Source organism: Urocampus carinirostris, chromosome 5 (genome assembly GCF_059441175.1).
Source record: "Urocampus carinirostris isolate Australia breed hairy pipefish chromosome 5, RoL_Ucar_1.0, whole genome shotgun sequence".
NCBI lineage: Eukaryota > Metazoa > Chordata > Actinopteri > Syngnathiformes > Syngnathidae > Urocampus > Urocampus carinirostris.
This window is the reverse complement of record NC_142353.1, coordinates 16,104,814-16,121,503: the sequence shown is the minus strand read 5'-3', so window position 1 is coordinate 16,121,503 and position 16,690 is coordinate 16,104,814.

Sequence of the window (16,690 nt, the reverse complement as noted above, 5' to 3'; positions counted from 1 at the left end):
TTAAAAATCGCATTTAAATGTGCAAAATATGCTGATATTATTCGATAGCAGAATAAATTTTTCTTTTTTTTTCTTTTTTGGGAGGGTTCAAGTTCTTAAAAAGTTTAGTCGGCAAATAAACATTTAACTTCCAATTCACCAGTTGGCCTCGCATTTGTGCGCAGCATTAATTCTAATCAGGGCTTTGCTTTGGGCAGCTACCGCCAAAACAGAAGGCTCGAAACCCTCCTATGTATTAGTTCGCGAAATTAAGTGAATTTATGAACCATCTTTATATCCTGCATTGTTTTTGCAATGTGTTTTAAGGTGTCCCTGATACCTCTTGTTGACCTATGCTGTGTGACGCCAGTTAGTGCTCTTAACCATGTTTCCAAGGTAACGGCATTACAACAGGTACATACGGATTTTTTTCTATTAGAGTTTAACGAAAAATTGATCGCTCCATAAAATTAATTGTTGTGGGTTATCAGAAGTGACAGTGACCATTTTGTTTTCATATTACAGTGGAAATAGAAGATGGGATCATTATGTCATGATTGCTGATTGAGTGCAGCTGCGGCGGCTTGATTAGAGCCAACAGCCCAGACAGCTGATTAGTGGACACTCCCTTTTAAACCCCCGGCTTCCTCTTGGTGGCTGTCAGATCGTTGCGAACTGTTGCCTTCTGCTCAGTTAGCCCTCTCGTCCGACTCCGTTTTTGTGCTGAGTCTTTTCCTGCCTGATGTTTGTTACTGACCCATTTCCGGACCTGATTACACCCGTTCTGCCTGCCTCCTGTTACCTGACCGGTTTTGCCCTGTTACCTGCCTGCCTCCTGCTACCGACCTCGCTTACGAACTCGACACCGCCTTTAATCTCCAGCCCTGGCCAACGACTTGCCATTCCGGAAGAGTCACTCCCGCCTCGCTCGCTCCTGTTGTCCGTCAGCCCTCGGATCAGGCAAGCAAGCCTTTCTCTCCCTCTTTTATCAATAAAAACTGAGAAAACGAGCGCTATTGGGTCCCGACTCCGTTCCTGGTTTGTGACACATTATTGCTGTTCAGACCCCGAGGACTATGTCTTCCAAAATAACAATTTGTAAGCCACTTTTTTCATATGAAAATGCCACTCTTTCAGTAAATTGGTTTTCAAACAAGAAAAGGACAATACGAGGGCTGTAAAGCAAATTTTCCAACAAAATTGAGCTTATTGCAAAAAGTGTTTCGCATCCTGAATTGAACTGAAATGTCTTTTATTGTCAAGTCAAGTCACATTGATTTGTATGGCCCTAATCACAAAAATGTACAGGATTACAACTACACCATCACCTGATCTTAAACCAACATGCGGGCAAGGAAAAACTCGAAACCTCAGCGTGAGGAAAAAAAGAAACATTGAGAAGGGGCCTCACAAGTGGTAATCCCACTTCCAGGATGACCAGGGTGGAATAGATTTAGCATTGGGTCACATTACACAAACATAGTAAACATAATAAAAGAGAACAATAGGTAACATGATGAAGTTTGCCCGGAAAGTGCATAACAGCAACGACGCTTCAAGCTTTTAAACTAGTCCAAAAAGTCCATAACAGCAAAGACATGCACGTTAGGCAGTGATCTGTCATTGATAAAAGAGTAGTAAAAATTGTATGCAACAGTACTATACATGACATTTCAGGGTAAACATGTAATAGAGACTTTATAGAGAGAGAAAAAAAGATTAAAAAAATATATCAGGATGAAAGGCAGAGAAAAAACGTTTTACAACATAGTGCTTAGAGACTGGCCTAAGTTATAATAGTGCAATGTTTGTGAATTACAAAATAATAGTTCTTCCTAACAATAGTGTAATAAAAAGAAGTGCAATAACATATAGCAGCAATAAAAAAAGAGAGAAAAAATAAGCCACAAGATACGGAAGTTTAAATTAAGTTTCTGGCACTGTAGATGCTGTTGTCGGGAAAGCCACAGACTGCTGCAGGACATTCTAAAAAAACATGGGCCACAGATTCCATTTGCACTCAGATAGCTCTGTGCCTATTATTAGCTCTTTCAAATAAAATATAGCCAACAGGTGTCATTTCAAAATAATCCAAATATGCTTCTTTGCAGTCCTAGCTCTTCTATTGTCCGTGTTACAAGTAAAATGTTGCCATTTTACTTTCCATTTATTTTATCACCCACCGTGACAAAGCACATTTACAGCTAAGTGATTTCATTGGAAAAGCACGTGTTGAAATCTGACGGATAACAGATATCATCAATGAATATTTTCATCACCCGTCTTTTCTGACGCTGTGTTCTTACTGGCCAACGGTAAAAGCAATAGGCTCTCATATCATTCCAATCGATTCTTTTGATGGCGTGACCATAATGTATGTTTGTGTGGGGCGAGTGTGTTCATCACACCCACGGGGGATCTTGCGCAGAGATTATGAGGTCATCAATCACATCATGCCTGAGATTATGAGGCGCATTGATCTTAACTCATCTCTCCTCTCCTAACTTGAATAACTTCCCCCTGGACTCACACAAATATAAATATTGTATATTACCCCAGCTTGCATGCCCACCCACCCAGGAATACGTGCCACAGACTTTGACTATTTACTGAAAAAACAAAAGACACAGAAGGGCCACTGTATGGCGAGTAATAAAGTGGACGAATTTTCATGTGGGGTTTTGAGGATCTGTATTTATTTGTTTTTAAAACGAGCCACACTGTACAGTGAAAGCAGACACTGCAGAAGTGTGCTCCTGATGAACTTTAGGATACCCGATTAAACAAATGAAGAATGTATCATACCCAGTGTTGGGCGCTTTACTGAAAAAAGTAGTTATTTACAATTACAAGTTACTTCGTTTAAAAAGTAATTCGGGTACCCTCCAGATTACTGACAACAAAAAGCAGTGCATTACTCTGAAAGTTACCGTTCAAAACGATGTCGAGATGAAATAAGAGACTTTTGAGTTACAATCAAACTCGTTTATTAAAGAAAAGCAAGCACATTGAAACAAGGCAAAATTGCGTTCTTGGATTGCGATGAAATAATCCCACAGACTGAAGCATGAGCCTCTTTCTTATACTGTGTCATAGATTTCTGATTGAAGGATAGAATAAAACATGTGCACATAAGCGCATTCTAGGCAGGAATCACATATTTAATTGCAGTATATAAGGTTGGTCACTAGATGGCTTGCGGGTAAAATAAGTGATACATCACAGCAGTTCATTGTTTGAAAAGATAGGAGTCATGAGAAAATATTCCAGCAGCCTCCAAATTGTAGAGACAAAGTTCCTTTGGCTTTGGAAACTTGTGCTCTTGTCCTTGGGTTGTATGGGTTAACCGAAAGGAGTTCTGTGCACCTGTTTGATAAGAGATTGGGAGGTTACCAGTGGCCTCTGGGCTGTAGAGACAAAGTTCCTTTGGCTTGGAAAACCTACTCTCCTGACACTGAAGGCGTTTGCGAAATTGTAAAACCATACACTTATTGAGCACGATAGAAATATAAACGTAAAAGCATATATTGGATAGAATAAAGTACAAAAGGCACATTTAGACAATAATTTCTCTTAATGTCACTTTCTAAAATCAAATTACCGTATACTGTAAACTCGGATAAAAAGAGAATCCTCAATAGTGCTTTAGACCGAGAATAGTAATTGCGTCTCAGGGATGCATTCCTTTGTATCGCGTGCTTGGCCCTACACAGATCATATCACAGTTTTTCAGACTGATTCTCAAATCTGATAGTGTCAGAAAGACCAGAACAGAACAGGAAACCCCAGAGCGTTCGTTACAGTTCTTTATTTAGGGAAGCGTACAGGGCTAGCGGGAGACGCGATGGCTGTCGGACGTCAGCAGCGGAGCCGGGAAGGTAGCTTCGGAACACGTAGCCAAATGGAGTGGGAAAGTCTAGCAGGTCAAGTTTACCGGGACTGGAGAGAAGATCGTAGCGTGGGACGGAAGCAGGTCGGATCGGAGGCAGGCAGAATCAGGTAAACAGATCAAGACGGAACAGGTAATCAGGAGAGTCATACAGGGTACAAACGTAATCCTCAGACGAAGTGGTCTGGGCGTAGCGTGCTTAAGAAGGGAAAATTAGCCAATCAGAGGGCGTCCACGTGATTGCTCCAGGTGACTCGAGTTAGCAATCACGACAGATAGTGTGTATGATTTGGCCACTAGATTACACTGTTTTTAAAAACGCACATTAATATGATAGTTCATTAAATACTAAATAATACATACAACTGCAAGAAGTCGTTCATAAAAATAGATCCATCCGTCCATCCATTATCTGCACCACTTATGCCCAGTAGGGTCACGGGGTTGCCGGAGCCCATCCCAACTGTCCTTGGGCAGTGGGCAAAGGACACCCTGAACTGGATGCCAGCCAGTCGCAGGGCGCACAGACAGACAACTCACTCGCTTATTCAAAACCTTGGGATTTTTTGAAAACACCAACCAACCTGCCATCCATGGTTTTAGAATAGGGGAGGAAACCGGAGATCCTGTAGAAAACCCACCCAAACACAGGGAGAACATACAAACTCTGCACTGGGAGGTCGCCAGCTGGATTTGAACCTAGGACCTTCACACCGTGGGGCTGATGCGTGAACCACTCAGCTGCCCCCATATAAATACAACATTTGTCAAACATTAGCACATAAAACAAATTCTTTCTAAATACCTTAAAATCCAGCAAAATATTTTCCCTAATATTTCTTTCATCTAATGGCAATTTACCATTCTTTTAATTTGCATGTGCTAGGGTATATTGAAAGGTTGCCACCTATGAGTTCTAATCACAGTGTTACACAGCAGTGCCTCTACTTTGTAGCACAAATGGCAGGTAGTGAGACCTGATTTTTTAATTGTATTGTTAGCAATTTGGCATCTCAACCAATTGTGTTGATTGAGCACAGCAGAGATCTTGAAGATGTGCTTTGCAGACTGGAGATCAAACTGGAGGCTGAAGTTGACATAAATCAAAGTTTTCACTTCATTTTGAGAATTCATTCATCGAAAAATTAAACCTCATTATCGTTGGATTGTGATGTTGCAAATGAACTGTATTTTGTCAGAGCAATACTATACTTTTGTGCTGACATATGAACTGATAGCAGATATTCATTTGACTAATACATAGAAGCCCAATCGACCTGAAAATGAATCATGATTTTACCTATAAATCCCTTTTTTTCTGATAAGTCTTTTTTTGTGTCCCGCCCGTGTGGCGCCTGCTGCGGTTCCTTGACAGATTGGCTTCCCTTCTATTTAAGCTCAGTGTTCTCACTCTCCTGTCGTCAGTCCATCAACGAACCTCTGCCCCGCAAGACATGGGTTTTGACTCTCTCCGGTTCCCTGCCTGCGTTTCCTGTCCGGTATCATTCCTGTCTATTTTGGTCCTGATTATTATTCTCTCCAGTTTTCGTTCACGTCTAGTTTGTCCTGTTTAATTTCGATATCCTGTTTCGATATCAATCTTGTCTGCCCCGTCCTGTCCGGTATCGACCCTATCTGTCCGATATCTGCTCGGGCAATTGGTATCGATCTCGTCGGTCTCTGGCTACCTGTCTTTCCACGCCAAACCGCTGCCTGACGTGCATGAATCCCCATATCCTGTAAAATAAAAGACTTGTCACGCATTTGGGTCCTGATCCTGTTCCGATTCTTGACACTACAGATTAATAAGCCGATTTTAATGGTCATCAACTCCTTTTTGAGGATCAAGTTAAACTTCTTAGCGTGTCATAACGATATTTATATCCAGCACTTAAAACAGTTTGTTGCGATATCTTTTCTTACGTACCTCTAAATAACAAAGGGGACTCTTTAGGTAAGGGGTGTGTGTAAGGCCGCACATGGCCTCACAGGAAGCTGGATAAACCAGGTTCTTTATATATAAAACAAGAATTATCGTACACGGCAGACCAAGGCAGAAAAACAATATTAATCTGTTCTAAAGTGGTGATTGCTCAGTAAAAATGTCATATGGTGGGAGATACCAATAGCAAACATGTAATTTAGAGACTTATGATGCACGTAACTTGCAGTCATACACACCACCACGTGAATTGAATTTTTGAAGTTTTTGGCCAAGCAAAATAATTTGTTGTTTGTTGTTGTTGTATTCCTACATCTTACTCTCCATCCTAACGTGAAATTATCTTATAATAGGGACGCCATAATCCCAGGGGTCTACTGTAATGTCAAATACTATGTTTTTGTAAATTTTTCTTTCATATAAAATAATGATCAGTTTTCATTATTTGTTCCAGATACAGTAGGTCAGAGATGGTTATTTGCAACTCGATTGCAGTACACTGCATCATATCGTGATTTCCTCAATTATTCAGGAAGACGTAAGCGAGTGCAACAGGATAGACTCCTCTGTAACAGACCTGCAGTGGCAGCCAGGGGGATAAGAAACTATTGAAGTAGTTCCAAAGCAGGACAACAAACCAATAGAAAATCAGAGCAGATGGAAGGTGATTTACGCTCCTGACATTTTTAACTGAATTACCCAGGATCCCTTGCGCTGTGATTACTGTGATACAGCTTGCTACTTGGAGTAGCATTTCTCTTCTCTCCCTGCCTACCCAGGGCTAAAGTATAAAGGAAAGATTGAAAACAAGTAATAAAAATACCAGTAAGGAAAATGCTGCTGTGCTTATTTTGCAATCCTCTTCCTCGTGTCACTGTGACAGGTCAGAATGCTGACTGCAGGAGAGCTTTAAATATTAATGGATGCTGTTCTAGCCTTTGTTAACAGGCCAGATTTAATTTTTAGTCTTCATTGACATAGTTTTAAAACAAGTTATACACGTGTGCATGCACGCATATTTTACTGACCTCCCCCAGTGCCAATCTTAACCACAGAAGAGAAAACTGGACTGAACAAAATTTAAGTGCAGCTTCACATCCTTCTATTAGAGGGATTTCCTTACAGTAATATGTTGTATGGGCTTCAACTAGTGGAAATGCTGCATTTTTGATTCAAATTATCTTTGTAAAGTCTTTGAGTTAAAAGAAAATAATCACTTGCTTTTATCCTCCTCTGGGGTATTCATTTTGAGAGTTGATTGTGTAGTAGGGGTTCATAAAAATTTGGGTTGACTTCCTCTTTAAGACAGGTATAATGTAAGTCTAGCCCTGTGCTACGTCGCTGGGCCTCGGGTGGCTGGTTGTCCTGGTGGCATTGCTCCGGACCTTGGGGTGGGATTGACGTACCAGGGTGCTACCGGGTTCTCGGGGAGTCGGTTGTGTGGGAGAATGGGAGGGGATACTGCCATGCTAGGCTCTACACCCTTTTCTATTGTGATGTGTATTTATTTTCATGTTCAGCTGTATCATCACATTCCGTGATCCGGGAGAATAATCCCCCTTAAGATTTTTCCAATGATACCAGCATCTGTGGCTAAGATTCTGTCTATGCTAATTTCACTCTCATTCCTCCTTTAGTTTTCTTCCGAAGAAAGGCACTGGCCTCGGTGAAACTACATCTTGTGAAGGAAAATGAGCTGGCAAATCAGAGGAAAACTACGTGAGAAATGAAATAAAAGAATATGCATAAGAGAAAGAATTGTAGAGCCCTTTGAGACTTCTTGTGATTAAGGGCTATACAGATAAATAAGACCTGACTTGATATGTTACATATACTGTGCATTGTTACCTATATTGTATTTATGTAATTAGTAGTATTTTATAAACTGTGCTATAAATAAAGGTACATATGTCTGTCTGTGTTTTTAACACCAATGGGTATACACTGTCAGAGGCTTGTTCGAGAATGCTGAAGCACAATGCAGAAGCACAGATTAGTGCATTCATTCTGTTGTACTTTATCAGGACAGTGTTCGTTAAACGGAGAAGCAGGCAGCGAGGCAACAGTATCCAGAGCACCAGAGGCAAATAGGCTTTACCGAGTAGACAGGTTGAAGGGAGGGTCTTCAAAGTATTGCCCCCTAAAGACAGCAGAGACCAGTTACGAAAAATAGCTTGCTAGTGTTCGGTCATTGTTATTTTGAAATAAATTGATATTTTAGTGCTTGACTTAAAAAAATTATTAACCTGGTGATAATGTAGTGACAACAAAGTAATAGCATGATGAGTTTTTTATCATAGACAGGGTGCTCTTGGCACTAATAGGTAACAAAAACCAGCTTTCAGCTTGAAAAAGGTTGGAGCCCCCCCTTAAGCTGGAGGTTCAGAGATCCGGTGAGTCCAAGCAGCGAAATTGACATTTCAAACATTCATCATTCGGTATTTCAGATTCAGATTCAGATTTACTTTATTGTCATTCGTGTACACGTGTATACAGAACGAAATGTCGATACATCTGACCCGCACAGTTTCCTTGAGCGTCAGCCGGGATAGATAAGATTACCCATGTCTTCGTCAGAATTTTAGCGCAGCAGTTCGTCATCTCGCGGTTCGATGCCACTTCCAGTTGTTAAATGGTCCAGTTTATTGTCCAGAGAGCGAACGTTGGAGAGGAAAATGGATGGGAGAGGCGTTTTGAAGGGTTTAGCCTTTAGCCTAGCTGTTAGCCCGGCCCGACAACCTTGCTTCCTCGTCTGGTCACGCCGCTGTCTTGCCACTCTGCTTCGCTGCTTTGTAGGCTGCTGGGTCTTGTCGACATAGCAGTCGTGGCTAATAAACACTCCCGAGTGGTCGTAGCACCGAGCGCTTGATGTCTGGATGATCGCATATCCAGAAAAAGAAACTGCGATCGTATATTAATCTGCAGTTCGAGCCGACTTTGTGCGCCGTCAAAACTGAGTCGAAGACTGGGTCTTATGGCCGAAGTGTAAAAAACTGTAGCGAGCCGATGTAGCCGCAGCCGAACAGGGGCGCCGCCATATTTAATTTGTAGGGAAATGTTGATTCTGCTTTTAATGTTAGACACCTAACAAGGCAAATGCATAGAATGCCAGTTTGTTAATTTGACTACAGTATAATTGTGCATTGTTGTTCATTGCTTTTACTATTATGTACTGCTTACATCTATGTCACTTTCTGCCTTTGCCTGTGTCTGGGCCGTGTCTAACTTAAAAATCCATTGATGTCTTCTTTCCCTATTTTGAGTGTATACTAATCTTTAAACGTGTCACGTAGTCTAGGGAGTTAGGCAGGGGTTTGTTACATTGAGTAGAAGGCGTGACAGGGCTTCTTGGAATGTGACTGTAAAGGCAACAAAATAGCAAGGAACCAAGGGGACAGAGTTCTAACCAATGAAAGTTGTGATAGGAGGAAAAACCGTGGAAAGATCAAGACAAGTGACAACAGCTGTGAGGAGGAAAAAAGAACCCAGGTGTGACTGACCAAAGACGAAAAGGTCGAGCAAAAAGAAGAGAGAGAGAGACATACAGATTTACAGCACTCAGAGTGTAGGATCCTGACATGCTAATTAACATCCATCCATCCATTATCTGCACCGCTTGTCTTCAGTAGGGTCATGGGGGTGCTGTGGCCTATCCCAGTCATCTTCGGGCAGTGGGCAGGGTACACCCTGAACTGGTTGCCAGCCAGTCGCAGGGCACACAGAGACAGACAACTCACTTGGTCTTTCACACCGAGGGACAATTTGGATCGGCCAATTAACCTGACATGCATGTTTTTTGGGAATATGAGAGAAAACCGGAGTTGCCGGAGGAAACACACACTGGCATGGGGAGAACATGCAAACTCCACAAAGGGAGGCTGTGATAGCTGAACTCGAACCCTGAACCTCTGCACCGTAGGGCTGCGCGCTAACCACCCAGCCGCCATGCCGCCCACTCGTTAACATTTTTTTTTTATAAAAGGGGGGTGGGCTGGTGGTTTGGAACAGCGGTGCCACTTTGCAGATTTCGCATATTCTGGGAGAGGCGGGGGCATCCAGTTCCCATTAACTGCAAAAAAACGAGTGATTATTATTCATTATTGAAGCAGGCAAAGATGCAGCTTAAAATGACCTGCGATTCCGACACACAAAAGCACAAATAATCACTCCAAAAAACAAAACAAAGAGTTTTGATGTCGCTGTTATCTGATGGCCTGAACAACAGCAAGTACTGAGATAAGAAGCTTCTTTCCTCTTCCTGTGATGCGCATCTATGTTCAGCCTGCAGATGACACACGTGTGTGTGTCTGTGTGCGCATGTGAAAGCGAGCACAATTGTGCAATTGGCTGGTTGTACACAGTCCCAGCTGCACTGTGACCAATGCAGGACAAATCACTCAGTGATCCCATTACAAGAGTCTAACAATGCAATGGTGTGTGTGTGTGTGTGTGTGTGTGTGTGTGTGTGTGTGTGTGTGTGTGTGTGTGTGTGTGTGTGCGTGTGTGTGTGTGTGTGTGTGTGTGTGTGTAGTGACCACTGCATTCTCAATCACTCTGGCATGCTATTATCTATCGAGGGGTTAATGCTTCATCTTTCTCACTTAGACACACAAGCAGAATTCTGGTGACATTCTTTTCAATGGTTTTTGCCTGGTGCACCTTTTGCAGTCATTCGAATGGTTTTGGACCAGACAGGGTTACCAAAACATAGGAGGTTTGAAGCAGGGGTGTGGCATGTAACCACAGCCACAGGGCAGTGTTACGCGACGTCACGGCCGCAAAGCGTGTGGTTGCCGAAAAATTTGTTAAGTGAGTTACTACTGAAAATAAAAACAACAGTGAATACAGAGTCGGATTCCAAACAGAACAGAACAAGGGGTTTCCAAAATACAGCTCGGGGGCCATTTTCAGCCTCCAAGACAATTTTTCAGTAACCCTATACAGTAATCCCTCACTGTATCGCAGCTTATTTTTCGCAGTTTCAGTACTTCGAGGATTTTGATTGTGCTGTGTATTCTGCAGCAGGCAACTCACAGAAAATGCTATCACAAATGCATGTCGCTGATGAGTGTGTGTGTGACTGTGTGCGTGGACATCATAGGCTGTTGTATGGTTTCGAACAGCCGTGCAGGCGCACGAGTCAATCAAACTGCAAAGCACAGTGCTAGTGCTTTAGTGTCCAGTTAAGTTGAAAAGACAGCATCAATTAAGTCGGAATCTGCTGAAAGTCAGAAGAGTGCAGAGAAATTCTGTTCACAACCAGGTGCTACGTGGATTGTTATCGGGTCTGGGAAGAGACCGAGGCAGAGTCAGGAAATAAAGCAAAAGCAAGGCTTCAGGTTCGTCATACAACTGCAATTCTGTGTTCTTTGTTTTTATTTGTAGATCTGTAGTGTTATTGTATTACAGTCGTATATATTATATGTTACTGATATGTAAATAGTAAATCAATTTAAAAAAGGGGGATTACTGTACTAAAAAGATCTTTTATATCGTATTTTCTTAATTTTTTTATCAAAAATGTTACTGTACATTTTTGGGGATTTTAAAAACTTATCTCCAAGAATGCTAAAAAAAACTAAACAGATTTTGCTCTACCCATTAGGTTTAATTTATCTGACCACACTCCTGACCACGGCCAGCAGATGCTCATTTCTTTCAGCAGATACCCTTTTTTTAATCCAATGACTGGCACAGCAGCACTATGCAGTCTGGCAAAGCGTACGAAAAATTTGCCTGACAGCAACCTACCACTACATTCTATAACTTGATACCGTATCAACAGCAGATGGCACCAAAGTATCGGCTCATAAGTAGGATGTACAGTTTACATTGGCCACCTAAAGAAGTATTAATTCATGAGATGATTTCGATGATGACCTTAAAATGTCCCCTAATTATGTCAAGTGTAGAAATTACATAGTATTTTGATAAATATGCTAAACCAAATGTATGTATCAGGAGTTTATTTGCATATTTGATGTATTTTTTTCCTTTCTTTTGTAGGTAATGTATCGTTTTATTGTTTTGATTTGAATTGAATTGATTAAATATGTGTTCCCTGCGAGGGAAAAAAATGAATTGTGGTAGGCACTTAAAAGCTTCTGTTTCAGTCCGCTCCATTTAGACACGCACTTATCCAAAATATTATTGTAATGTACAGCTCTTTGAGTTCCAATATTTTGTTTTTTCCTGTATGTTAATTGTTGTTGATTTTTTTATTTTGCTGTGTCTAAATAATGAGCCAAGCACAAACAAGCATCAGGATGTTTCTACAAACAGTATCTGCTGTCCGTGGTCTTAAGTACGAGAGGACGTTAGTATGTGCAGATTGTACGTTGGTACTTTTCTAAATGACTTTAAATAAATACAAGTATTCTTGCATTCATTATTTATTTAAGTACTGATGTTTAAAGAGTGAACCCCAAAGACTATTTACAATAGCATGTTCAATGCGCACCTACTAGTTACTAGTATAAACACAAGGAATTTATAATCATGTTGTGACTGTATTTGAGGACAAAATGTGCTCTATATGCTTTAAAAGTTATAAATATTTATATTGTAATTATATATATATGTTAATGAATCAATGAATGAAAAGGGAAAAAAAAGAAATTACAAAAATACAAACGCTGAAAGAGACAAAGAATGTTTTTAATGAATTTGTATGCAGGAATAAATACAGTAGGTGGATAATATAGTACAGGCTATTCCCCCCTTTCCATAACACTCATCATCAAGCACCTACCTTTACTAGCTTTTTGTTGTCACATATGAAAGTAGAACGTTGTTTAAGGAGCTTCCTTTAGAACAAACGGTGTATCTGCCATCCTGGGCTCTAATTTAATCATATGCAATGATTCCAAACACACACAAATACAAACACAATTTAACACACAAGGCTTCTGGATAAAGGCAAAGGCAGCAATCCCATTAAGAAACAAAGCGTGCACTTGTTTTTCAAGACCTACCTGAGCATCTCCGATATCCTCCATTTAGTATTCTCCCAGCACCTCTTACGGTTGGAAAACAACAGGACAAATGAAATGGATCTTATGAGCATGAGTCGAAGTGTATACGGCAGCCTTAAAACTGCACATTGTTATTGGAGCAAAACATAGGGACCTACTCAAGCTAAAATAATTAAGGTACAGGGAAATTACAAAGTTATGACAGTCATGACTTTTCTTATTTCTGGAAATAAATACAACTGACTCTGATGGGGTGTCAAGGTCTGCAAGGCCTTTTCTGCTGGCCTAAAAATATTCGAATCATGTGATTTTATGATATAATGTCAATTCCTTCTTTTTAGAAAACTCGTTTTTTTCTGTCAACTTCTTTTGCTTCCTTTCCCCTGGTTGCACTGTTTCCAGATGTGTGCTTCCATATTTAAGGATTTAACCAATAATATTTCAGCCATTTCTTGTTGCCAAGGCCAGAAATCTACCTGTAGCCCTTCACAAAGACTTCTATAGGCCATGAGGGATAAAATCAGTGTTTGATAAAGCTGTTGGTTAAACTAATCAGAATTCGAGTTGGCGACTCAGTGCCTGCTAGCAGGCCTTAGGAGACGTCACCGTTTTCACAAATTATTATTAGCTGGGGCGTTGTAACCGAAGTATTACAACGAAAAGGTGAAGGAAAATAAAATACAGTATTCCCATGTTTTAGCCCTCAATCGAATGAAAACGTATGCCAGAAATACGACAGGACATTCTTTACTTTCAGCATTAACTTCGATTGAATTGTAAACACAAGGAATCTGTGTGACAAAGTAATTTTCAGGAAAAAGGAGGATGGATTTAGTGCATGGATAAAAAGTCGTTTTGGTGATTAAAATGTGGCTATTTTAGTATTCGAATTGTTTATATTGTCATTGAAATCAACGTTGTGAAACATTGTATGCAACGAGATTAGACATGGAACTCCAGGGTAGAACATGTAATATAAAGACTTTGACGAGAGAAGAGATCAGGATGAATAGGCAAAAAAATTGCATCACAGTGCTCAGAAAACCTGGCTTAAGTTATAATAATAATAATTAAATAAATAATCGTGCATTTTAACAATAGTGCAATGAAATTCCTAAATTCCTAGATAATATTACAAATGTTATGAGGCTTTAGCTGCAGTAAATGTTTTATAGCCATAAAATATTTATTAAGGGTTGGATTGATTCAGCTTTCTGAATGCCCAGATGTTTAATGAACGGGGCCCGGAATGGCCCGCCACTGACAACTGATAATTCATAAAAATAAAAACACTATGATTTATTTCCATTGTCAGGGGGTTTAATCATCCCACATATTTTATTTGGTAAAAGCAGCACTAAATAACTGCAAGATGAATCTTATCAAACGAGTCACAAAGAAATGACAACTTCTGTATATCAAACCACTGATGATTGTCCAAAGCATGTATTTGAAGGACTCATCTAGGATTCTGCAGCTTTTATGCATTAAGTACATTTTATGTACACGTAGTCCTTTCATGGTTTGAATAAAATAACATGAGAAAGGTTCGATCGCTCATCCACATCAAACACTGCAACCACTTGACTTCAGTTAGATCTCCAAAACCTCTTTCATCACTTTAACCTTCAGAGCTCCTCTTTCATCCACTGTTAACGAGAAGCTTATTAATTTCTCATCAAAGCGCACTGGAGGTGCTCGATGGATATTCATCTCCCCGTGGACCAGAAATGAATAGAGGTCAATAGTATTTTAAACAATAAACGTGGGGTCCAAAGGGCACTTGAGTGCATAAATACATAAAAAGAAGAGAATATATCCCGGGCTGCCCTTTTTCTTTTTTTCATACAACCGTGATGGAATGAAAGTAAAGAGAAAGAAGAAGGTGATTGAGTGAGAGGTAAAAGAAAATTCTTATGTGTAGGACCAAAAAAGTCATCTTGTTCTCCTTTGGGTTACTCTTTTCTTGTAAATGACCAAAACATTATAACTGGTTTCTTGGGTGATATGATCATTTAATCTGCGTCAGAGATCTTAACCACATCTAATTTAGTAAGATGGTGATCATGGGCTCTCATTTCTGCACCAAGTGGGTGAATACAAAGATTACGGTCGATTAAAGAAAGATAAGCCATATTAGAACAATTGGTGACAAGAAAACCGCACAACAAAGAGGAACGTTACAATAAATCTAGTTGATATAAATTAACAAATGATTAACTCATTTAATGCCAGACGTTTCTCTCAAATGGGAAGTGTCATGATTACTGATGCGAAGCACCTGTGCCCGCTCCTTTGGCGCCAGCTGCCTCAGACTCTGATTGGTTCTCTGTCCCTATTTAAAACCACTCCTTTCAGTCACCGGGTTTCAGTCCGTCTGCAAACCTCAGTTTACACTAGGCAAGCCTTTTTTTCGACCCTGACTCCCACCTATTTTGTACTCCTGTCCGTTTTACTCCTTCGACCCGTTTTTGATCCTGATCACGTCTACTCTCCCGTCCCGGCTTTCGACCTGTTTTGTCCTCGACCACGTCTACTCTCCTTTCCCCGACCATGTTTTTGCTCTCCTGTTTCGGCTACTGACCCGTTTTGCATTCCCGACACAGACATCGCTCGCCACGGAAGTCCCACTTCCGCATTCAGAGCGACCTGCTTCCCGCGCCCAGCAATCACTGGATCATGGGGGCAACCCTTTCCTTCCAATAAAACATTTATAGGTTTATGCAGAGATTTGTTTTTCAATTATTTTTCTACATACAGTTTTAAGAGATGCATTACTGCCAAACAAAAAGACCACGTCCAGGACATTTACAAAACAAAATTCTATCACGTCGATAAACACTCAAAAATATTTATTTTCAAAATTTCACTTAGCTCAGACTGTATGTGATAAGCAGGGGCTGGTATAGTACAGCCAGCGGGCCGCATGTGGCCCAGCAGACTTTTTAATCCGGATGAGAATCGTATAATAAGTATTACCACAATATACATAAGAGTAATTCGAACATTAAAGTACTACCAATGGAAAAAAGTTATGGTAGGGTTTTAATGGTGGCAGATTTGTGTCAATTGTACTTTTGTGTGTCCACTCTAAAAATACTACTGCGGAAATACTACAAAATGACTACAAAACTGAATATCAGATTTATTGATTTAAGGTAGGGTGCATTGTTTGGGGTGTTGAAAGTCAAATATTTTCTTTATTAAGCATGTGTTAACAATATCCAACTAGTTTCTAATATCCTTTATATTTTTTTACACCAACCCTATTTGCTTTTTTCTTACTTATACCCAACGTGTTTGGGCCACAGAACACATTAGGCTGGAGGAAACGAGGAAAGGGGCACGAGATGATAGAGAATAATTTCATGCTCATGTTTGAGGTTTTCTGTTAGTGTAGCTTGAAAATTGTGAAAATGAGGAAAAGTGTGTTTCAAATACAGTCCAAACACCAACTCAAACCCCAAAAGAGATGAAAAAAGAAGAGTTTATTCAAGCGCATCTATGAAATGCACGTACTTACACGCGCCGCACAAGCAGCTTGATTGGGGCTGCAATGATAATTTAAGCCAGAAGATGGCATCAGCAAGAAAAAACATTTTCAAATTTGAAACAGGGATCTAATATAGAATTTTCCTTTCATTTTGAAAGAAAAAAACTACAGAAATACTGCAGAAATAATACTTGAGTGATACCATTATACAGAAATGCAGTACTACAAAATACTACTACAGAATTACAATAAAATACGACAGAAAATGTACTACAGAAATACTACAAAAATATTACAGAAATACAAAACAAAGACTACGACATAAATGTAACAAAAACACTACAGAAATACAAGTACATTAACACCACAAAACTAGATATTAATTTTATCAAATGTAATGCGTAAAACAGGTA